This window comes from Triticum urartu, chromosome 4 (genome assembly GCF_003073215.2).
Source record: "Triticum urartu cultivar G1812 chromosome 4, Tu2.1, whole genome shotgun sequence".
In the NCBI taxonomy this organism is placed as follows: Eukaryota; Viridiplantae; Streptophyta; class Magnoliopsida; order Poales; family Poaceae; genus Triticum; species Triticum urartu.
The window spans coordinates 420,691,293-420,714,388 of record NC_053025.1 but is presented as its reverse complement, the minus strand read 5'-3'; positions in this window follow the sequence as shown (position 1 = coordinate 420,714,388).

The following is a 23,096-nucleotide window of genomic DNA, read 5'->3' as shown; positions in this document are numbered from 1 at the left end:
TTGCAGAGCGGGCGGCTCCGGAGGAGGCAGCATCGAGGCGTGGCCAGACAATGATGAGGAGGAAGACGAACCACGCCGTCCTCACGGTGCCGACAATGTGGGCGGGATCTCATCGGCTGCGCCGGCTGCACCAGGCGGCGCACAGAAGCGCCGAAACGCCAAGCCGGTATTTGGTAGCCGGCCAAAGAAGCCGAAGAACCCGGCCGCCGTGACCAGGCGGCATGAGGCAACCGCAAAGGCGGCCCAATTCCAAAGGGCCCCGAAGCAGCCCCCAACGGTGTCAGTGTAAGTATTCTGACTCCTCTCACATTTTCCCATTGCCTTTCTTGCAATAATTCTTTCTGAATTTCTTCTTGTCTTTTTTGAACAGGGCCCCGCTCTCTCTTGAGTGGTCGGCGTTTGCTTCCATCATCGTGGGGATGGAGAGCTTTGCCAACACCCGCCGCATAGACCCGTGCGCCGATCTCCAGGCGGCAATGGAGAGGAACGCGTGGGAGGTGCGTGAGGAGTGGGAAGAGGCTGAGTGGCAGAAGGCAGCGGCGGCCAAGGCGGCGCAGGAAGAAGCCAACGCGGCCGCCAAGGCCTAGGCCGATGCCGCGGTGAAGGAACAAGTGGACGCGGTCGCCAAGGTGCGGGCGAGAAGGCTACATCCGTCCAGGCGCCGCAACTAATCATCCCCCTGCGCACCGCTCTGCCAACGCCAGGGACTGAGGTGCCAACTGGAGGAGCCGGCAGTGAACAGCGGGTTGCGGAAGGCGGAGGAGGTGACACCATCATCCTGGGTGCGGAGGAGCCCCTGCAAGCGCCGACTGCAGATGCACCAAGCAGTCGTCTTGAGGAGCCGCTGGTGCCACCAGCTGGCAACAAGTTGGTGGTGGGCTCGACCCCGGTGGTCCGCACTCTGGGCGTCGTTGCCCGGTGAAGGCGGCGTCGGTGCCAAGGCCGCTGGAAGTTGGGGCCGCGAGCTCGTCAGCCCCCAACACCAAGGCCAGCAGCGCCGCTCCGCCTGAATGGACTCCCGGAGGTGGGACAAATGTGCTGAACCGTGCCGCAATCAACGTCCAGGCCCATCTCCAGGCCCAAGGCACCACCCTCCAACAATACACAAAGGAGTTCCTGGCGACGCGGGCCGCCATCCGGGTATGTCTCCTGATCCTTGTATTTTTCTTGAAACCTTCCGTGGGGGCGCGCCAGCGCACCCACTGGGTGTAGCCCCCGAGTTCGAGGCCAGTTGTTGAGCAGGCGGCTCGGAACTTAAGGTAATTTTCGAGTGCTAACCTCTTCTTCTTTCTTCTCTTGTCTTGGTTGCAGGACTATCACAACATCCGCGTGGCCGCCTTCAACTCACACGTCCGGGAGCTGGCCAAGCGGACTGCTGAACTGACCGAGAGCCAGCAAAAGTGCTTCTTCCTTATTCACGCGGGGGCGCGCCAACGCACCCGCAGGGTGTAGCCCCTGAGATTCGGGCCGACTGCTAAGCAGTCGGGCCAGATCTTTCAGCAACTACTCTTTTTTCTTTTGCTATCTTGCTGACTGTCCTTTCTTTTTTGTCTTCCGTAGGAGCCAATGCCAACTTGCAGCAACGGTTGGCCGAAGCACAAACCGCGTTGCGTGCCTAGGAGGAGGAGCCCAGCCGGATGGAGCAAGAGCGCGACCGACTAGCCAAGAAATTGGCTGACCAGGCGGACCAGCACCAGGCGGCGCTGCAGAAGCTCAAGGATGCGGAGGAGGTGCTTGAGGCCAAGTTCGAGACTTAGTGCTCGAGCTGGGTCGGCAGGGAGAAGGACCTGACCGACGGCTAAAGTGAGATCGAGGACATGCTCGATGGTAAGTCGTTCTTCCCTTTTTTTTTGTCTGCCGACTTCTCTCTTAAGCCGGGCTCTGACTTCATACTTTTTTTGCTCATGCAGAATATTTTCCTGGCCATGTCATCACCGCTAGACAAGCCATCGAGGCCCGTTGTGACGAGCGAAGGCTGGCTGGTGCAGAGATTGCACCCAACGCCCCTCGGACCCTCGCCGAGTAGCTGCTTGCCATCCAAGCTCGCCTCCAGCCAGCCCACCGAGCGCTCCACCGTCTGCAGCCCGCCGGAGCTTAGGTGGTCTCTGCCCTCTGGCCAAGTTCTCCGATTCTTCGCACCCCCAGTTGGACCTCCGACTGGTTAGAGGTGGCCATTGGCCGCTTCGAGGCGTGGAAGGGCTATGCAGCCCAGGCAGGCTTGTGGCGGGCCCTAGAGTTCATCAAGGGGTGGTACTATGGGCTGAGCCTAGCTTAGTTGGCCACTCTATGTGCTGAAGCCAGCGAGGAGTTGGCGGCGGTGGCGCCCAAGCTCTACCATCGTGTTGCAGCGATAGCTGAGTACACGGACACCAGCGTCTTCTTCCCCGATCTGAATGAGGAGGGCACCGAGGCGCCGCCCAGCTGGTTCGGGCTGAACCCGGAAGGCGGTGAGGACTCGGTGGAGGAGATCGCCTCCATTGATGAAGGTGAAGAGGAGGAGGACGAGGACGGCGAAGACGATGCGCCGGATGATGGAGGCGACAGCCAGCCTCATCCTGACCAAGTCTCGACCAACGGGCGGCATGCCGATGAGCCGACTGCCGCTGGTGTTGACCATGCCGAGATCGTCCAGTCGGCTGCTCCACCACCCGGAGCTTCGACCTCCGCCGACCCCTCCGATCCGGCTTCTACTCCTCTGGCCTAGGCAGCCAAGTTATCTTTTCTTCCTGTTTTGTAATTTCTTTTGAACAGACTTGTTAGATTTGTGTAGTTCCACCCACTGGGGTGTATTCAAACTCTGGTGAATGCTAACCAAGGGCCTTTTGCTATGTAAATTATCTTTGCCAATTTCCAACTTGCCTTTCTCTTCTGCTCTTTTGACTTTTTCCTTGGCCGCCTTCCCTTAATTGTCGTCTTGCCAACCGGACAGCAGCTCTGCGGTCTGTGGCTGGGTCAAGTACTTGGCCATTTTTGGGAAGGCAAGTACTTAGCCTTAGAGCGTAGCAAGTTAAGTTGTAGAAACCGGCCGGTCGGCTGCTCAACAGCCCGTCGGCATGGCGGGGAGCCAGCTTGGCCTATGCCAATGCTTTGGTCCTTAGCCATTTTTTGTGTGGGCACCATTTCCCGCCTTTAACTCTTGCCAGTCGGACAGTCGGTCTGCAAGCTGCAGCTGATGGCAAGAGAGGGCTTAGGTGCCGGCACACTACTTGTCCGACTGCAGGTAGCATTGGCATAGTGCAAGGTGGCAAGCCCCCGGGCCGACTGGTCGAACCCGGTGCCAGGCAGAATAACGAACTAACACATTCATAGACATAGAACTTGTCATATAGATAAAGAGGTAGCCCCCGAGTGCTCCTCGAGGGTCCTGATTTCTTAGCGTTTAATACAAAAGATAGCGTGGTACATACAACATTTAATTATAAAATCTTCGGAGGAGATTTGCATTCCACGGGCGCTCCGATTCCTTGCCGGAGTCGTCTATCTTGCATGCTCTGGGCTTGTGCATCGATGAGGTAGTAGGAGTCGTTGCCCAAAGCTTTGCTGATGATGAATGGGCCTTCCCAAGGGGCTGAGAGCTTGTGCTGGCCGGCTGTTCGCTGGACCAGCCGGAGCACAAGGTCTCCCTCTTGGAACGATCTTGGCTTGACCTTCCGACTATGGTAGCAGCGCAGACTCTGCTGGTAGATGGCGGACCAGCTAAGTGCTAATAGCCGGCCCTCTTCTAGTAGATCAACACCGTCTTCTCTTGCTTCTTCCGCCTCTGCCTCCATGTACATGGTGATGCGAGGTGAGTCGAACTCGATGTCAGTTGGGATGACGGCCTCGGCTCCATACACGAGGACGAATGGAGTGAAGCCGGTTGATTTGTTCGGAGTGGTGCGGAGGCTCCAGAGGACGACCGACAGCTCATCGATCCAGCAGCCGGCCGATTGCTCCAGTGGCTCAACCAGTCGGGGCTTCATGTCGGAGAGGATGAGGCCGTTTACTCGCTCGACTTGGCCGTTTTACTGCGGATGGGCAACGGACGCTAAGTCCAGTCAGATGCACTGCGTCGCGCAGAAACGGACCAAGGCTCCCTTTGCAAAGTTTGTGCCATTGTCGGTGATGATGCTGTGCGGTCGTATCGAACGGTGATATCTGCAATGAAGGTCACAGCAGTCGGACCATTCAGTTTCTTGATTGGTTTTGCTTCAATCCACTTGGTGAATTTGTCCACGGCGACAAGCATATGGGTCATGACGCCGCATGCTGTTGTGAATGGTCCCACCACGTCTAGCCCCCACACAGCAAAAGGCCAGGTAAGGGGGATGGTCTTGAGTGCAGAAGCCGGTAGATGTTGCTTGGAGCTGAATTTTTGACACCCTTTGCAATGCTTGACCAACTCCTTGGCATCTTCCAAAGCAGTCGGCCAGAAGAAACCATGGTGGAAAGCTTTGGCGATAAGGGATCTGGAGGCCGCGTGATGGCCGCACTCGCCTTGATGGATGTCTTTGAGGATTGCTTGACCCTTCTCTGCTTCTATGCATCGTTGGAAGACTCGCTGCGCCTGACGAGCTCTCTGTTGACTATCGTGTAGGCTCCTGCCTGGCGCTGCGCTTGCTGGGCTAAGATCTCATCAGCCGGCAGTTCTCTGGTCACCAGGAACTTGAGGATGGGCTGTGCCCATGATTGTGCTTGAATTTCTTCTACTGCCACCACGACCACTTTTACTAGGGCGGTTGGGTTGGGAGGTGGCGGGTTGTAGGATCTTGAAGTAGATGTGTCTAGAGGGGGGTGATTAGACACTTAGTGCTAAAGTTGCAATTTTTAGGCCTTTTTGGTTTGAGTGGAGTTTTAGGCACAATTTCAACATACACAATACATATCAAGCAAGCATGCAAAGAGTATATGAGCAGCGGAATGTAAAGCATGCAACTTGCAAGAATGTAAGGGGAAGGGTTTGGAGAATTCAAACGCAATTGGAGACACGGATGTTTTTCCCATGGTTCGGATAGGTGGTGCTATCCTACATCCACGTTGATGGAGACTTCAACCACGAAGGGTAACGGTTGCGCGAGTCCACGGAGGGCTCCACCCATGAAGGGTAATGGTTGCGCGAGTCCACGGAGGGCTCCACCCACGAAGGGTCCACGAAGAAGCAACCACCCACGAAGGGTCCACGAAGAAGCAACCACCCACGAAGGGTCCATGAAGAAGCAACCTTGTCTATCCCACCATGGCCATCGCGCACGAAGGACTTGCCTCACTAGCGGTAGATCTTCACGAAGTAGGCGATCTCCTTGCCCTTACAAACTCCTTGGTTCAACTCCACAATCTTGTCGGAGGCTCCCAAGTAACACCTAGCCAATCTAGGAGACACCACTCTCCAAGAAGTAACAAATGGTGTGTAGGTAATGAACTCCTTGCTCTTGTGCTTCAAATGATAGTCTCCCCAACACTCAACTCTCTCTCATAGGATTTGGATCTGGTGGAAAGAAGGTTTGAGTGGAAAGCAACTTGGGGAAAGCTAGAGATCAAGATTCATATGGTAGGAATGGAATATCTTGGCCTCAACACATGAGTAGGTAGTTCTCTCTCAGAAATAGGATGCTGGAAGTGTAGGCTTAGTCTGATGGCTCTCTCTATGAATGAAGAGGAGGTGGAGGGGTATATATAGCCTCCACACAAAATCCAACCGTTACACACGATTTACAAATCTCGGTGGGACCGAATAAACAAACTCGGTCAGACCGAAATAGAAAACCTAGTGACCGTTAGAGATTTTCGGTGGGACTGACTGGATCAACTCGGTGGGACCGATGTGCTAGGGTTAGGGTAAATCCAAAACTCGGTTTGACCGATTACTCAAACTCGGTGGGACCGATTTGGGTAATAAGTGAAACAGACAGTTGGCCAAGCAAACTCGATGGGGCCGATTGCATATCTCGGTGGGACCGAAAATATTGCAATAGGTAACAGAGAGTTTGCAAGCCCATCTCGGTGAGACCGAGATCCCATCGGTGAGACCGAACTGATTAGGGTTTCTGGCAGTGGCTATGACAGGTGAAACTCGGTGGCGCCGGATAGGAATAATCGGTAGGTCCGAGTTTGGCTTTGGGTTTAGGTCATATGTGGAAGTGGGAAAGTAGCTGAGGATTTTGGAGCATATCATTAAGCACATGAAGCAAGAGGCTCATTAAGCAACACCTCATCCCTCCTTGATAGTATTGGCTTTTCCTATGGACTCAATGTGATCTTGGATCACTAAAATGTAAAATGAAGAGTCTTGAGCTTGAAGCGTTAGCCAATCCTTTGTCCTTAGCATCTTGAAGGAGTTCCCACAACCTTTAGTCCATGCCACTCCATTGTTGAACTTATCTGAAACATGCTAGATAGAAATGTTAGTCCAACAAGAGATATGTTGTCATCAATTATCAAAACCACCTAGGGAGCACTTGTGCTTTCACGGGTTGGGGCCGGCCGCCGCTTGCTGTGTTGTTGAAGTCTCTGGGCTGACTACCGCAGCCCCCGGGCCGAGCTATGAAGTCCCCGGACCAGGTGCGGCTGCGGTAGTTTCTGAGCCGTCTGGTGAAGTCCCCGAGACGGTTACTGCAGCCCCCGGGCTGGGCTGTGAAGTCCCCGGGCCGGGTGCGACTGCCACAATCCCTGTGCCGCCTACCAAAGGCCCCGGACCGGCTGCTGAAGCTCTTGAGTCGGATCCAACTGCTTCAGGAGCAGCCGGCACGAAGATAGACTCGGACTCTGGAGAAGGCTTGATCGACGGCTTGCGGAGGCACTGAAGGGAGACACCAACTGGTATTGCTTGACGGGTGGAGCCGATCCGTGCCAGGGTATCAGCTGACTCATTTTCGTTCCGTGGCATGTGAAGGAACTCGCACCCCTTAAAATATCCGCTGAGTTGCTGAACGAGGAAGCGGTAACTTGCCATATTTGCATCCTTGGCATCCCAGTCCTCAGACGACTGTTGGACCACCAAGTCGGAGTCGCCGTAGCACAGGATTCGGCGGATGCCGATCTCTTTGGCCAGTCGGAGGCTGTGTACTAGCACCTCATACTCGGCCACGTTGTTGGAGGCAGCGAAGTGAATTTGCAATGTGTATCTGAGCTTGCCGCATTTGGGAGATTTGAGAACAACGCCGGCTCCCAAGTCGATGTGCATTTTCGAGCCATCAAAGTGCATACGCCAATGGGTGGAGTCCAGAGCAGGTGGCAGGTACTGGGTCTCGGCCCAGTCGACGAGGAAGTCGGCCAATGCTTGGGACTTGATGGCGGTGCGCGGCTGGTAGAAGATGGTGTAGGGGGACAACTCGATGGCCCATTTGGCCACTCGGCCAGGCGCATCTCTGTTGCCTATGATCTCGGCAAGTGGAGCAGTGCAGACAACCATGATGGGGTGCTCTTGAAAATAGGGCTTCAGCTTCTTGGCGGCAAAGTGCATGCCATAGCACATCTTCTGGTAGTGGGGGTAGTTCTGCTTCGAGGTGGACAACACCTTGCTCAAGTAATACACATGCCTATGGACTGGCTGTGCCCTGGCGGCCTCTGGGTGCTCCACTACTATGACAATGCTGACCACCCGGCTGGTGGCGGCGATGTAGAGGTACATGGGCTCTTTGGCAGCCGGGGCCGCCAGGACAGGCGGGGTAGTCCGCATCTTCTTTAGCTGGAGAAAGGCCTCGTCCGCCTTATCGTTCCACTCGAAGTGAGTGGTTTTCTTCATGAGCTGGTACAGGGGAAGGGCCTTCTCACCCAGCCGACTGATGAAGCAGATGATGGATGCCAAGCAGCCGGTGAACTTCTGAACGTCTCACAGTCGGGTGGGCTACTCCATCCTCTCAATGGCTTTGATCTTCACAGGATTGCACTCAATGCCGCATTCTGAGACCAGGAAGCCAAGGAGTTGGCCAGCTGGTACCCCATATATGCATTTCTCTGGGTTGAGCTTGATCTGAAACTGGCGTAGATTTTCAAAAGTTTCCTTAAGATCTTCCAAGAGAGTACCGCGCTTCTCCGTCTTCACCATAATATCGTCTACATAGACGTGGGCATTTCTACCGAGTTGCTTGAGGAGGCACTTCTGCATGCAACACTGAAAGGTGGCATCGGCATTTCTCAAGACGAATGTCATAGTCAGGTAGCAGAAGGCTCCGAATGGTGTGATGAAGGCAGTCTTCAGGCGGTTTGCCGGGTTCAACTTGATCTGGTGGTATCCGGAATAAGCATCCAAAAAGCTCAACAGCTTGCATCCGGCTGTGGAGTCTATCACTTGGTCAATCCAAGGCAAAGAAAACGGATCCTTGGGACAAGCTTTATTGAGACTGGTATAATCAATGCACATTCTCCACTTGTTGTTCTTCTTCAGTACAAGGACTGGGTTGGCGAACCACTCCGGAAAAAAATACTTCCATGATGAAGCCGGCTGCCAGAAGCCGGGCTATATCCTCACTGACAATTCTTCTCTTATCCTCCGACAGTCGGGGGAGGGGTTATTTGACCCGCTTGGCATCTGATCTGACATGTAGCTTGTGCTCGGCGAAATCCGTCGAAACACCCGGCATGTCCTTGGGAGACCATGCGAAGATGTCCCAATTCTCACGGAGGAAATCGAAAAGCTCGCTTTCCTATTTGCTGTCAAGGTTGGCCCCTATGACAGCGTGCCTCTCTAGTGGTTAAGGTCCAAGGGAATCTTCTTTATCTCTTTGGCCGGCTGGAAGGAGCCCTGGGTATCTGACTCTTTGGGTTCTGGTGACATGTCCGGCTGCTTGCTGTCCATGGCCACCACCCGGTCCATGAGCTTCTTCTCAGCAGCAATCACAAGGGACTCGGCCAGCCGGCTGCTAGCTGCAGCACAATCGGCCGACTTCTCATAGTCTCTAGATATCATGATTATGCCCTTGGTCCCTGGCATCTTCATCTTGAGATAGGCATAGTGTGGCACCGCCATGAACTTGCCTAGAGTCGGCCGGCCTAGGAGTGCATGATAAGGGCTCTCGAGGTCCACCACCTCAAACCAAATCGCCTCACGGTGGAAGTGATCTTTGTCTCTGAAAATGACATCTATCTTGACCTTGCCAATTGGTGAGCAGGACAGGCCGGGCACAATACCATGGAAAACAGTCCGACTGGGCTGGAGCTGCCTTTCTTTAATGCATAACTTTTCCATGGTATCGCGGTATAAGCTGTTGATGCCGCTGCCGCCATCTACCAGAATTTGGGAGAAACGAGCAGCTCGCCTCTCCGTTGCAAGGGTGGCATCTAGTACCAAAGCATAAGAACCCGGAGAAGGCATCACCTCCGGGTGGTCAGCTCGGCTCCAGCTGATGGGCTTCTCGGACCAATGCATGAATTCTGGAGCACTTCAAGCAACGGCGTTCACCTCTCGGTGCTGCTGACGCCGAGTACGCCGATCGTCAGCCACACCGGTGAAGACGATGTAGGCTCCATGTTCTTCGGGGTAATCATCTTAAATGGCGTCGACTGCTGGTCGAGCCGCCAGCTGCTGGGGAGGAGGCGGTGGCGAGCCTGCAGGCGGAGGGGGCAACAGTCCTTCGCACTTAGAGATTCGAGTGAGCCAGTGGCACTTTCAGGTGGTGTGATTGGACGGCTTCGCGCCGCTGTGGAACTTGCAGGGAGCATCAAGGGTCTGCTCGTAGGAGATGACGGGTAGCCAAGAAGGCTTTCCGCCCTTCTGGAGCTTGGGGCCGGGTTGTCCTTCTGGCTGCTGGTCCTCGACTGTCGCCACGTGCCGGCTAGCGGAAACCGGCTGCGGGGCCTTGCGCTTGTTGTCGTTCGGCTGCTGCCACCGACTGTTGTCAGCAGCCGGCGTCCTGGGGGGTGGAGGGAGCACTATCGGTGTCAAAACCGGCAGATCTCGGGTAGGGGGTCCCGAACTGTGCGTCTAGGATCGATGGTAACAAGGGACGGGGGATACGATGTTTACCCAGGTTCGGGCCCTCTCTATGGAGGTAATACCCTACTTCCTGCTTGATTGATCTTGATGAATATGAGTAGTACAAGAGTTGATCTACCACGAGATCGTAATGGCTAAACCCTAGAAGCCTAGCCTGTATGACTATGGTAATGAATATCCTTTCTGGACTAACCCCTTCGGTTTATATAGACACCGGGGGGAATCTAGGGTTACATAGAGTCGGTTACATTAGAAGGAATCTTCATAGTCGGTCGCCAAGCTTGTCCTCCATGCCAAGTAGAGTCCAATCCGTACATGGGCACAGTCTTCGGCCTTCATGTCTTCACAGCCCATCAGTCCGACCCAATGGATAACAGACCGGACACCCGAGGACCCCTTAGTCCAGGACTCCCTCAGTAGCCCCCGAACTAGTCTTCAATAGCGAGGTGTTCGACACACAAATTGTCTTCGGCATTGCAAGGCGGGTTCCTCCTTCAATGATCTCCAAGCAATGTATTCGGCCATCTGTTCAATGTCGCTCCCCTCGGCTTCTGCGCGTTAAATAATTTCGCCTTCCACATGTCGAGCGAAGGTGGAAGGTCAGGGTATTTTTGCAGATAACACCCCATCCATGCAAGGAAGAGCGCATATTTAAAGAGATTGGATCATAGATCCATTCGGCACCATGCAGAGGAAATCCCCGGAAACTGCTTAGGAGAAACCATTCTAGTATGGCTAGCGCCCCCAGCTCCTCCACCTGTTCCGGCCCAGAGAAAGGCGAGTGGGAGAGGTGTTCAGTGTCCCACAGTCAATTGACGAAGTTGCAGACGCAGGGATTTCTTCCCCCCGCAGATCTAGTTCCTGTTCCAGCGGGGCTAGATTCCTTCCACGGTGAGATTCAGGCAGAGGACTTCCCCAATCCATCTAGGGGAGAGCGAGTATGTTTCGTCCCCTACCTGCTAAGGGGCGTTGGATTTCCCATTCATCCATTCCTCCGAGGGCTTCTGGAATACTATGGCCTCCAGCTGCACAACTTCACCCCTGCCTCCATTCTGCACATTGCGGGTTACGTCGCTTTATGTGAATTATTCCTGGGTGTCGAGGCTCATTTCGAGCTGTGGAGGAAGTTGTTCTGTCTTGTCCCGCGTAATCACGAGGGGTCAATATTTGAAGTGGGCGGAGCCGAAGTATGGCGTATCACCGATACTGGATATCTATCCGGCACACCGAGGAAGGCACCCGAAGAATGGCCTTCCGAATGGTTCTCTATCGAGGACGTCACGCTTCCCGACCCAGTTCGAAAGGGTCTTCCTGAATTTGCAAGCGTTCCGTTGAAGAAATGCCACAGTTGGCATCCCCGGAGTCTTGAAGAGGATGACAACACAGAAGTTCACCAGCTTATGAGCAAGATAAATATGCTCACTCAGTTCAGACTCACAATAATCGAGGTAATGGCGACCTCCATAGTGCGAGGGGTTCAGCCGCTACAATACAGAGGGCTGCCCATGTGGCATTACAATGGAGAGGATGACGCCTCCCGCTATGGCCGGAAGGGTCCGGATACCCCCACCGCTCTAGCCAAAATATTGGCTGAGCTGTTTAAAGGGGAAGAAGAGGAGTTTCTTCGCATTAAGCGCATAGATGGATATTCAATGTATGATCCTCCCAGTTGGGTAAGCCTCGACCCCTCTATTCCACTCATTCCACTTCCAGATTACTTTTGATAAATTTCAAGTCTGGTTGTTATGACAGCACTGGCGGAAGGTCACCGAAGGACTTCATAGTCCTGCCCACAGCCGGAGATCCACAACCGGGAGCTAGATCCTGGGTTTGAAGAGGATCCAGATATATTCGTGGTGCTTGTGGAGGGACTGTTTTACCAGACAAGCTATGACGGCACAGAAGTGGCCATCACCGCCGACTACCCTGGCCTTCTTCCTGCTTCACACGTAAACAATTAAGAAACACCCTCTCTAAAAGAGTGCTCTTATTCTTCTTCACCCACCACACTATATCATCCTTCATAGGGGAGACACTCGGTGATTTCGAAGAGATCGGCTCCCACGCCAGGCAAGCCTTCGAAGAGGAAGGCGGGTGAAGACACAACCAGGCCTTCATTGAGGAGGTACGGATAAACATGCTTTTTGGCGGCCACATCTGACTATGACTCGTGTGTGTGTTTGGTTGTAGGAAGAGGGTTCGCCGAATTGTGTCCGGGGACCCGGTCGGTGGTGTTCCCAACAACCGGGATTTAGATCCAATCGGGGAGACTGGGGCCGGTGCAGGAACAACGCCGGACTGCCCTTCGGCCGAGAGTTCGGAAAATATGTCCATCACCAACTCAGAGGTAGAGAGTGCCATGAACCATCGGCGCTGCTGGGCTGTCTTGCGAGACCCTAAGTTCTCGAAGGAGGCTTTTAATGCCTTTAGCTTGGGCGACGCATACATCTGAGCTGCTCGAGATGGGCTTAGAAGAGCCACGAAGCAATATCTGACAGATGTGCAGGTAAGTTTTCTTTGTCAAAAAAGGATAACCATATGCCCATAGCCCTGTGACTGAAAGTAGTTGGCACAACTGATTTAAGGATCATTGTACGACCAGGTCCTTATAGAGAAGAATTTCTTGCTAGCAAAGGAGCTGGAGTAGTGCCGGGCGCAGCTAAATGCTGCTACTGCCGAACTAGAAAACGTTAAGAAGTCGTCTTCTGGTAATGTTCCCCTCCACCGAGGAACAATAATTGTATACCAATTGTGCTAATTCTGCTGCTGATCGCATAATAGGGTCGTCTGATCAACTTGAAGAGAAGTTGAAGATCGCCCAAGAGGAAGAAAAAGAGGCAAAAAGGCAACATGCTGCAGGCGAGCGTGTGCTGACCCGTGTCAGAGACGAGAAAAACAAGCTACTGGATTCCAACACTACATTGGGTGAAGAATTGAAAGATGTTCGAGCCCAGCTAGCCGATTCCGTGAAGGATAACAAGAAGCTGTGGGGCGGCATATTCAGTATGTGTCTGAACTATTTTTAAAGTAGTTCAGAGATAAATGGGACCGATATAGTCATGTTTGCAGGTATATTGACAGGCCGTCCTGAAGAGGAGGTGTCCGGATCATCGAGTGATCTGCTGCAAAGACTGTCGCAAGTGCACGAGCATGCCCGGCTGGCCATGCGGAGCGTTGCCAAGGCCTTATGGCCATCCGCCTCCCCTCCAGGAAGTATGCAGGAGCTGCTAGAGCTGTTCAAGGGAGCGCGGCGACGTATCCGACTATGGAAGATATCGGCCTGCCTAGAGGGCGCACGAGAGGTCTGGGGCATGGTGAAAACGCGATATACCAAGCTGGATCCAAATCACATAGCCCAGGTTGGACCGTTAAGGTCAGATGGGGAAGAAATTCCTGTTAGTTTAGTATAAGACCAAGTAGAGGTGGCCGCCAAATATTCCCAACAGGATTGTAAGTTAGACTGCCTGTTGGAAGGAGTAGAGGAGGAGGTGTTCGAGTCCAACTGACTGTGTACTTTCCTCATTATGTGGAACTCTAGCTGAATTGTATATAATTTGTCATGGCAGACCTTTTCGCTTCAACCTCCGGACCCGAAGGTGCGGAGTGTTTTCGAATACCGTCGCGGCCGAATAGGCCAGGGTATGCCTGGAAACCTAGGCGTAGGGGTCATAGTTTCTTGAATAGACAAATTGTATCCAGCTAGCTATGTTATATTATATTAATATCGTAAGAAACATCTTCCAGAGAGAATAGTTCTGTTAAGGGTTCCTTTCCCTGGGTGTGCATGCATTTAATGTACATGTCCAAATTGTGATGTGGGCACCACAGTTTGTATAACTTTTGGGGGTGCACAATGGAGTGAGTTTAAAAAACATCTTTAATTCACCGACCGAATATTCCCTTAAGAAAGCTAGCTTTCGGCTTCACCCAGTCTGAGGTACACATCCGGATGACCCGACAGTAACAATCGCAGAGGTGCTCCCTTTATGCCCTAGCCGAACTAACGGGAACGTAGGGCATAAGCACAGGAGCCAGGCAACCCAGCTTGGACAAAACTTAAGTCATATCAATGCATATAGTGGCAAAGAAAAGGTACATATGGAAAAAATCATATGTGAGGAGCTTAATGCTCAGGGAATGACAAGAACCTCTGTCCAAGAAGCCCCCAGGTAAAAGTGACGTACATATTTAGAGATGTATGTGTCAATGGTGTGCGGTCTAGACGTACCAAAGCGTTAAAGCGAAAAAGAAGAAAGTAATCGGAAAAGAGAGAAAAAATAATGGAAACTACAGGGGAGGAGGAGACGAACAAGTGATTTGGCTCTAGGCATAGAATCTTCGGAGTCTGGCCGCGTTCCAGGGGTTCGGCTCGAGGAAATTGTCTGATGCATCACGAAGACAGTATGCTCCTCTGGTGAGAACTTCATCAATTATGAAGGGACCCTCCCATTTGGGCTTGAGTTTGTCCTTTTTCTTCTCCGGCAGGCGCAGAACGAGTTTGCCAACGTTATAAGTCTTGGCCTGTACTTCTCTACTTTGATATCTTCGAGCATGCTGTTGGTAAAATGTTGAACGAGCCTTTGCAACATCGCGTTCCTCCTCCAGGGCATCTAGGCTGTCCTGCTGATCAAGCTCGTCTTCTCTCTCTTCGTACATATGCACTCGAGGTGAGTCATGAATAATATCGCAGGGCAATACGACCTCTGCGCCATACACCATGAAGAAAGGTGTGTATCCGGTAGTACGGTTGGGCATGGTCCGCAGCCCCCAGAGTACAGAGTCGAGCTCCTCAACCCAGTGCTTGTCTGATTCTTTTGAATACCACACTAGTCTGGGCTTAATGCCGCTCATAATAAGACGATTGGCCCGTTCGACTTGACCGTTGGTTTGTAGGTGGTAGACGGAGGCGTAATTGAGTTTAATACCCAGATTAGTACACCAGGTTTTTACCTCGTCGGCTTTGAAATTAGAGCCGTTGTCGGTGATGATGCTGTGCGGGACACCATAACGGTGCACAACACCGGATATGAAGTCTATCACCGGGCCGGACTCAGCCGCTTTGACCGGTTTAGCCTCTATCCACTTAGTGAATTTGTCCACCATGACCAGCAGATATTTTTTCTTATGGCTTCCCCCTTTAAGGGGTCCAACCATATCCAGTCCCCAGACTGCAAAAGGCCAAGTGATGGGGATAGTCTGTAAGGTAGTTGGGGGCATGTGGCTTTGGTTGGCGAAGAGTTGGCATCCGACGCAGCATTGGATGAGGTCCTGTGCGTTTGCTCAGGTTGTTGGCCAGTAAAACACAGTACAGAAGGCCTTGCTAACAAGATCCTGAGCTGTGGCGTGGTGTCCACCGAGACTGGCATGAATTTCCGCTAGAAGCTGCCGCCCCTCTTCTTCGGAGATACATCTTTGAAGTACTCCGGTGGTACTTTTCTTCTAGAGCTCTCCATCATGAACCTTGTAGGCCTTCAAGCGCCGAACGATGCGGTGAGCCTCATTCTGGTCTTCGGGGAGCTCCTTCCTATTAATGTAGGCCAAGAAAGGTTCGGTCCATGGAGCAATTACTGCGATAATGAGATGGGCTGACGGTGTTACTTCGATGGCTGAGCCCCCGATACTATCGGTGTGTTCGGGATTTGGAGTTGTATTCGGATCTGGACTATTGTTGCCGACCTCCCCTTGCCACACCGCGGATGGCTTGAAAAGCCTTTCGAGGAAGATGTTGGGTGGGACGGGGTCGCGCTTAGCGCCGATGCGAGCAAGGACGTCCGCCGCTTGGTTACTCTCTCGGGCGACGTGATGGAATTCAAGCCCTTCGAACCGAGATGACATTTTTAATACGACATTACGATAAGCTGCCATCTTTGGATCTTTGGCGTCAAAGCTGGCGTTTATTTGCGATATGGCAAGGTTCGAGTCCCTGCGCACCTGCAGGCGTTGTATGCCCATGGATACGACCATCTGAAGACCATGCAGTAGGGCCTCATATTCGGCTGCATTGTTAGAGTCTGCGTATAATATCTAGAGTACATACTGGACGACGTCTCCAGTGGGGGATGTTAACATGACTCCTGCTCCTAGGCCTGCCAACATTTTGGAGCCGTCAAAATACATAACCCGATTGGCATATGTGTCGTACTCCTTAGGGAGTTCGGCCTCTGTCCATTCGGCGATGAATTCAGCCAGTACTTGGGATTTGATGGCTCGTCGTGGCTTGTATGTTATGTTGAATGGAAGTAGCTCTATGGCCCATTTGGCGATCCGTCCCGTGGCATCGCGGTTGTTTATTATGTCATTGAGTGGGACCTCAGAAGCCACAGTGACTGAACACTCCTGGAAGCAGTGTCGTAGCTTGCGGGATGCCATGAAGACCGCGTATGCTATCTTTTGGTAGTGGGGGTACCGAGATTTGCACGGTGTGAGGACAGTTGATACGTAGTATACTGGTTTTTGGAGCGGAAATTTGTGTCCGTCCTGTTCTCATTCGACGACGAGCACGGCGCTCACCACCTAATTTGTTGCCGATATGTATAACAACATGGGCTCGCCAGTGTTTGGTGCGGCCAGGATTGGGTTGCTTGCTAGGAGGGCCTTTATTTCCTCCAGTCCGGCAGTCGCCGCGTCTGTCCATTCGAAGTTATCATTGCCCCATAAGAGGCGATAGAGTGGTAGTGCCTTTTCTCCTAACCTGGAGATAAACCGTCTTAGCGCTGCTACGCACCGAGCTAGCTTTTGGACCTGTTTGAGGTCTATTGGTGTAGCCAACTGTGACAGGGCTCGGATTTTAGCTGGATTTGCTTCGATTCCTCTATTGGAAACGATGAAGCCCAGTAGTTTTCTAGCGGGGACGCCGAAGACACACTTTTCCGGGTTGAGCTTAATCTCATATGCCCGGAGGTTGTCGAATGTAAGACGTAAGTCGTCTATTAGTGTTTCGACGTGCCTAGTTTTGATGATGACGTCATCAACGTAAGCTTCTACCATTTTGCTGATTTGTTTCTCCAGGCATGTTTGAATCATGCGTTGGTATGTGGCGCCGGCGTTCTTGAGCCCAAAGGGCATGGTGTTGAAGCAGAATGGCCCGTATGGGGTGATAAATGTTGTTGCTTCTTGATCGGACTCCTTCATTTTGATTTGATGGTATCCGAAATATGCATCGAGGAAACACAGTGAGTAATGTGCTGCAGTGGCGTTGATGATTTGATCAATTCGGGGGAGGAGGAAGGGATCCTTGGGGCAAGCCTTGTTGAGGTCTTTGAAATCGACACACAGGCGCCGGGATTTTTCCTTCTTTGGTACCCTCACTAGGTTTGCCAGCCAGTCCGGATGTTTGATTTCTCTAATGAATCCGGCCTCGATGAGTTTGGCCAGCTCCTCCCCCATGGCTTGTCGCTTGGGTTCAGAAAAGCGTCGCAGTGTTTGCTTGACCGGTTTAAATCCCTTTAATATATTGAGGCTATGTTCGGCCAACTCGCATGGGATCCCTGGCATATCTGAAGGGTGCCAGGCGAATATGTCCCAGTTTTCGCGCAGGAATTCTCGTAGTGCGGTGTCAACTGTTGGGTTCAGTTGAGCTCCAATAGATGCTGTCTTCTTGGGGTCCGTTGGGTGGACCTGGAATTTGACTATTTCTTTTGCTGGTTTGAAGGATGTGGATTTAGGGCGTTTGTCGAGGATCACGTCCTCCCTGTCCACCGTGGAGCGTAGTGCGGTTAATTCTTCGGCCACGAGGGCTTCGGATAGCGCCTCCAGGACCAGGGATGCGGTTTTGTTTTTGGCGCGGAGTGCTATGTCCGGGTCACTGACGAGAGTGATTATACTATTTGGTCCGGGTATTTTGAGCTTCATATACTCGTAATGGGGTATGGCCTGAAAGCGTGTAAAAGCATCCCGCCCCAACAGGGCGTGATATCCGCTGCTGAAAGGGGCCACTTGGAAAGTTATTTCTTCGGATCGATAGTTCTCTGGCGTGCCGAATACTACGTCGAGTGTGATTTTGCCCGCGCACTGCGCCTCCTGACTGGGAATAATTCCTCAAAAGGTTGTGTTACTTTGCTTGACGCGGCTCCTGTCTATTTCCATTTTATGGAGTGTATCCTCATAAATGAGGTTTAGTCCGCTGCCGCCATCCATGAGGACCTTGGTAAGTCAAAACCCGTCCATGATGGGACTGAGGACTAACGCGGCTGGCGCTCGTACTGTTATGTACTTTGGTTCGTCACCGGCGTTGAATGTTATAGTCATGTCATTCCAGGGGTTTATTGCAGCGATTTGGCAGACTTCGGCAAGCTCGTGAAGCGCCCTTTTGCGCTTGTTGTTTGAAGCAAATGTCTCAAAGACCGCTGATACTCTTGAGTTATCGTCCTCTGGGGGATGCCGTTCTGGGTCGTCCTTGATAAGGATGTCCTCGCCGCTCTTGGCTACCTGTCGTAATATCCAACATGCTCTAAGGCTGTGGGTTGCCACGGTATCTGGTGTTGTATGTATTTTGCATGGTCCATCGAGCCACCCCACCAGAACTGTGCCGTGCCGCATAGCGGTTTTGTGTTTCTTGACTGTTGGACTGGGCGTGCCACGAGGGTGCGCCCTTTTCGACTGTAGGGGGAGTTGAGTTGGGACTGACGGTTCCCAGTGAGCTGCCTGAGTTTTCCAGGTGCTCTCCATCACGCTGTACTTTTGTACGATGGTTGCTAAGTCAGCGAATTTCAGTATGCGACGGCGATTGATGGCGTAAAGGATTCCGTTCCTTCGTCCGTGCAATTATTGCAGAACGGTGATATTGCGTCCTCGTCACGGCAATCTTTTACCTTGTCCTTGACAAGGAGGAATCTGGCCCAGAAGTGGTGGACCATTTCCTGAGACTGATGTTTTATGCTCATGAGAGCGTCTATGTCTGGGTGGGTGGGTGGAATTAAATCTGAACCCCGACCCGACCGATTATCCAGAGTCCGACGACCTTCCGAGCTTAACAGTCCGGGTTCCAAAATATCTTCTGATTGTTTAGGACCGCCGTCCGATGCTATGTTCGGAGGTCGGGTCGCATCCTTTCGCAGGTGAGTATCCGACTCTTCCTGATCGGCAATCTGAACATAGTCCGTCTTTGGTATAGAAGAAGACTCGTCGTCACGCTCCACGACTACCGCAATCTGGTGGGTGACCGGTAGGGTCTCGATTTCTCCTTGATCGGGTTTAGGCCCGATGCGATCATAGTCTGTGGCTATTCCCAAAGCGGTCATGCAATCTAGGAGTTCGTTCAAAGACGAAAACTCTGTCGGATCCATCTGCTTGGAGTGCTCGGAGTTGATGCGAAGGGGGTTTTCGATGGCCTGAGAGGTCATCGTCGGCTCAACGGCCGAACGGGCAATCATAGTAAAGCCGCCCAGCCGGAGGGTTTGGCCTGGGGTCAGAGCTCCCCCGGAGGTGATGTTGTCTTTAAGGACAAGGCAAGCCATTGAGCCTTTCGTCGACGGCATAGTGGAACTCTCAATGAAATCACCAATGTCGGTGTCAAAACCGACGGATCTCGGGTAGGGGGTCCCGACTGTGCGTCTAGGATCGATGGTAACAGGAGATGGGGGACACGATGTTTACCAAGGTTCGGGCCCTCTCTATGGAGGTAATACCCGACTTCCTGCTTGATTGATCTTGATGAATATGAGTAGTACAAGAGTTGATCTACCACGAGATCGTAATGGCTAAACCCTAGAAGCCTAGCCTGTATGACTATGGTAATGAATATCCTTTCCGGACTAACCCCTCCGGTTTATATAGACATCGGGGGGGGGGGGAATCTAGGGTTACATAGAGTCGGTTACATTAGAAGGAATCTTCATAGTCGGTCACCAAGCTTGCCCTCCATGCCAAGTAGAGTCCAATCCGGACACGGGCGCAGTCTTCGGCCTTCATGTCTTCATGGCCCATTAGTCCGGCACAATGGATAATAGACCGGACGCCCGAGGACCTCTTATTCCAGGAGTCCCTCAAGCACCTTCCCAGAAGTGTCCACTCAGAGCTCCGACTTCATGGATTAGTTGATAGTGGCATACTTGTCTGCTATGATCAGCAGTTCGTCGAGTTAGCAGGCTCGTCGCAGAGGAGTTGGTACTTGAGCAAGGTGCCCTCTCGGCACCCGGCAGTGAAGTACTCGATCGCCTGGACCTCGTACACCCCTTCGCAGGAGTTACCCAGTTCAGCCCACCGCGTCAGGTAGTCGTGATTGGATGCATCCGGGCGTTGAACGCACAGCGAGAGCTGGCGGGGCTTGGGCGGCCGTTTGTAGGTGCTGGTAAAGTTGCGGATGAACACTTCGGTGAAATCCACCCAGCTATTGACGTTGTAGGGCTTGAGGTTGTTAAGCCACGTCCGAGCCGTGCCCTGGAACATGAGAAGGACGTACTTCACGGCAACGCGCTTGTTGTTGTTTGCTATGCTGACGGCTGTGGAGTAGTCCACCAGCCAATCCTCTGGCTTCACGGAGCCGTTGTACTTGGCGTGTCTCTTGGGAGCGAGAACCCTTTGGGGGAAAGGCTCGTCGCGAATGCAGGGGCCAAAGCAAGGCGGGCCCATCCCGTCTTCTTCTTCCAGCGCCAGGGATCGCGCCGGGCGGTCAATCCGGTGGCGGGCGTCGTTCTCTCCGACTCCCTCTCGGTGGCCTAGCCGGCCGCTGAGTGTCAGGTGGTCAATAGGCAGCGGGGAAACGTGCCTCTCCCTTCGAGGAGGCAGAGGGGGCGGATAGTCGCCTCATTGTTCTACTGCTCGTGGGCGGCCGTCTTGGTCGCGCTCGATGGTGATGCGCGTCCGGCTGCGGCTGGCAGCCGGCTCCTTGTCTCGTGTATCGCGGACGCCACTTGTCGGCGTCTGGGAAGTTGCGCCATGCTCTTGGTGAAGGGGCGGGTTCTCCACCCATTGGCTGGGCTCTTCTGCATGGCAGCCGGCTACAGGGCGGCCACCGCATCGATAAGCTCCTGAACGCGCTCCGTCATGTAGCGACGCTCATCGCCCTCCAGGTGGTCCAACTCGTCTGCCGCCGCCTGGGCAGCATGTATGTTCTCCATGGGTGTGGCGTAGACAGGGCGGTCTACTCCAAACATGATGGCGACGGCACCGCCTTGCTGTCGGACCGTGCCAACGCGACTGGGGCCGCCAACAGTCGGCGTGCCGCCAACAGCGCGGTCGACCTCGCGCTGGAAGGCCTCGGAGAGGCGTCTCATGGTAGCCAGCTTCTTGGCATTTTCAACGAGCGAGATGCGGAAGGCCTCCAGCGTCTCGGCATCAGCGTCTGCCGCAATGGGCGTGGACAGGTCCCGCATTGCCGCCTACAATGGGTCCTGACCGGCTCCTCCGGAGGCCCCATCATGGCTGATGGCAAGCACCTCCATGACAGTGTTGCCGCCACTCTCCGCGCAAGTGAGCGGGTCATCGATGACAACCACGCTGGCAGGGAAGGAGTCGAAGGAGGCCGTGTGACAAGCATCGGGTCGGTGGAGCCAACCGACTCCAGGTCAGTGGCGGGCTCATTGGCAATGCGGAGCTTGCTAAGGAGGCCGACGAAGCAGCTCTCAGAGCTGAGGGCGCCCGCGTCGGGTGCGGGCTCATCGGAGAGGCGGATCTCGCCAACAAGATCGGCGAGGTAGGCCGCCGTGCAAGCGACTTCCGCGCCATGCAGCGCGTCGGCGCAAGCGCCATCGGGTGTGCCAGGCTGGCTGCGCTCACTAAGGAGGAACCAGGTTCCCGTCCAGAACAGATCTCCGGATGACGGTGCACCAAGCCCCACGGTGGGCACCAAATGTTGGGGCTGTCTTGCGACATATGCCAATGGATGGCTTATCATGGTGGGGGGTAGTAAGACGTCTCCGGTCCCAGGAAACGGGATGAGGCGTAGACACGTACGCGAGCAAACTTTACCCAGGTTCGGGGCTCTCCTAGGAGATAACACCCCTAGTCCTGCTCTGTGGGGTCTCCGCATGATCACTCAAGCAACAACGGTGGCTACAAGCTTGCTCCTTGAGTTGTTTCTCTAGAGGGGGAAGAGGAACAAGGCTAGCCCTAGCTTCTTCTCTCTATGGGTGTGTGTGTGATGACTAAAGTCTGAACCCTTTGCATGGGTGCCCTAGGGGTTTATATAGGCATACCCCCAGGGGTACAACAGTAATCTGGTTGGGTGTAGGACCCGTTTGTCACTGTCTATGGTCATCGGCTTCTCCGCCGGCCGCTGGGGCCTGCCGCCCTGTGGGTCCTGCCGGCTGTCTCGTACTTCGCCGACAGGCTGTGCCCGCCGCTTGCGGGTCCTGCCGGCAGCTTAACACTGTGGCGATGCCACTGATGATGTGTGCTTTGTCGGGGAAGGCGTGGCTACAGTGCCGCCGCCTAGCAGGCGTTCACTATAGCCATTCCCCATCTCTTTGGGTTAATGGCGCACAAACTCTGAGGGAGGGGGAGGGCTGCCTGCTGGGAGTCGGTCTCCCCTCGCGCCGACTGGTCGAAGCTTGCCACCTTCCGGCTTCTTACGGCCAGGTAGGGCCCACCGCCAGCGGGCCGTATCGACAACCCGTAGTGGGGAGATGGCCTTCTCTGCCATGAGTGATGTCACGGGCTGCGTGGCAACAGTGTCGCGCCGGATGGGGATGTCCGTCTGGTACACCACACTGTGGTCAAGCTCTGTCCTGGATTCGGGGGTGGTAGACAGTTCTATAGCCACACCCATCTCGTCGCCTTAATGTGGTGCAAACTTTGAGGGCATGAGGGGCCGCCTGCTAGGAGCCAGCCTCTCTGGAGGCCGCCTGCCAGGAGTCAGCCCATCTCATGGCTTTCTTCTGAAGAGCGCCGCCCTCCGGCAGCTGGCCGACGCTACCAGCCAGCCCCGAGAAGGCGGTACTTCGTCCTTGAGGTTTGAGGGGCGCAGCCGGCCCCGATGTCTTGAATTGTCATTGGGAGCAGATGAGCTACCCATGGTCGTTTACTCCGATAGAACAATTAAGTAGGGTTGGTTAGATGACTATGATGATGATGAGTATGACTTGTTATTATGATAACGAGTAGAAGTTGTTAGATGACTATGATGATGATGAGTATGACTTGTTATTGTGATAGCGAGTAGAAGTTGTTAGATGACTATTATGATGATGAGTATGACTTTTTATTATGATAGCGATGATGAGTTATTATTAATGATGATGATGCTAAG